Below are 770 nucleotides of genomic sequence, written 5' to 3'. Positions count from 1 at the left end.
ACCACACAAGTGTAAGATATTAATACTAGGAGAAACTGTGTATGTAGGGAGCAACTCCCTGCACTTTCTGTGCAGTTTTTCTGTACACCCCAAACTACTCTAAGATAATGTATTATATGAAAAACAAAACAAACTACCCAATTAAAAGAATACATGAAAAGGAGGAAGAAAAATCACAAGGTAACCGGGGGCACTGTTTTCGTTGTTTAGGAGAATTTAGAAACTAATTTTTGGGAGGAAAAAGATAACTGTGTGAAGTATTCAGAGCATAAAATGAGAATTATTGGAAGTAGCGATCTTAGGAGTGGTTCAGTTGTAAAGGGAAACAGATGCAGCAGTTCGTTTCAAGAAAAAGAGTTACCTGTCTGTCGACTGGAGGAGAGTGCAGCGGTTCATTTCAAGAAAATGAGTTACCCGTCTGGTTGCACAAGAAAAGAAAATAGAACCCCTTGCCGTGCCATTGTTCCCACAATGCCGTGACTCGGATTCGAACCGAGGTTGCTGCGGCCACAACGCAGAGTACTAACCACTATACGATCACGGCGAGCTACCGGGGATCTGCCAACAAGCCTTCGTATTATCCTTTTCAAGAGTCATAGGCCTTCCCAGCTTGTGCGTCACTAAAAGAGCCACCTATGGCGTGGGGTTCCACCCTTAGGCTTAGTCTGAAAATGCGCAGGCGCGTCGCGTTCTCTCCAGTTGCTTGCGTTCTCTCGTTTTGGTCCATTATTCTCGGCTGTGGTGTAGATATGGGAGGCTGCGTGTGGTCC

The 770-nt window shown here is 44.8% G+C and overlaps 1 non-coding gene across 1 annotated transcript; it reads right to left on the bottom strand.

The window, feature by feature from the left end:
• Nucleotides 1-472: 472 nt before the first annotated feature.
• Nucleotides 473-544, bottom strand: TRNAH-GUG. Its single transcript has one exon. It is a non-coding gene; the product is annotated as a tRNA-His (tRNA).
• Nucleotides 545-770: the final 226 nt, after the last annotated feature.

This window comes from Choloepus didactylus, chromosome 4, assembly GCF_015220235.1.
Source record: "Choloepus didactylus isolate mChoDid1 chromosome 4, mChoDid1.pri, whole genome shotgun sequence".
NCBI classification, from domain to species: domain Eukaryota; kingdom Metazoa; phylum Chordata; class Mammalia; order Pilosa; family Megalonychidae; genus Choloepus; species Choloepus didactylus.
The sequence above is the reverse complement of the archived record's forward strand: the minus strand, read 5'-3'. Positions and strand labels throughout refer to the sequence as shown.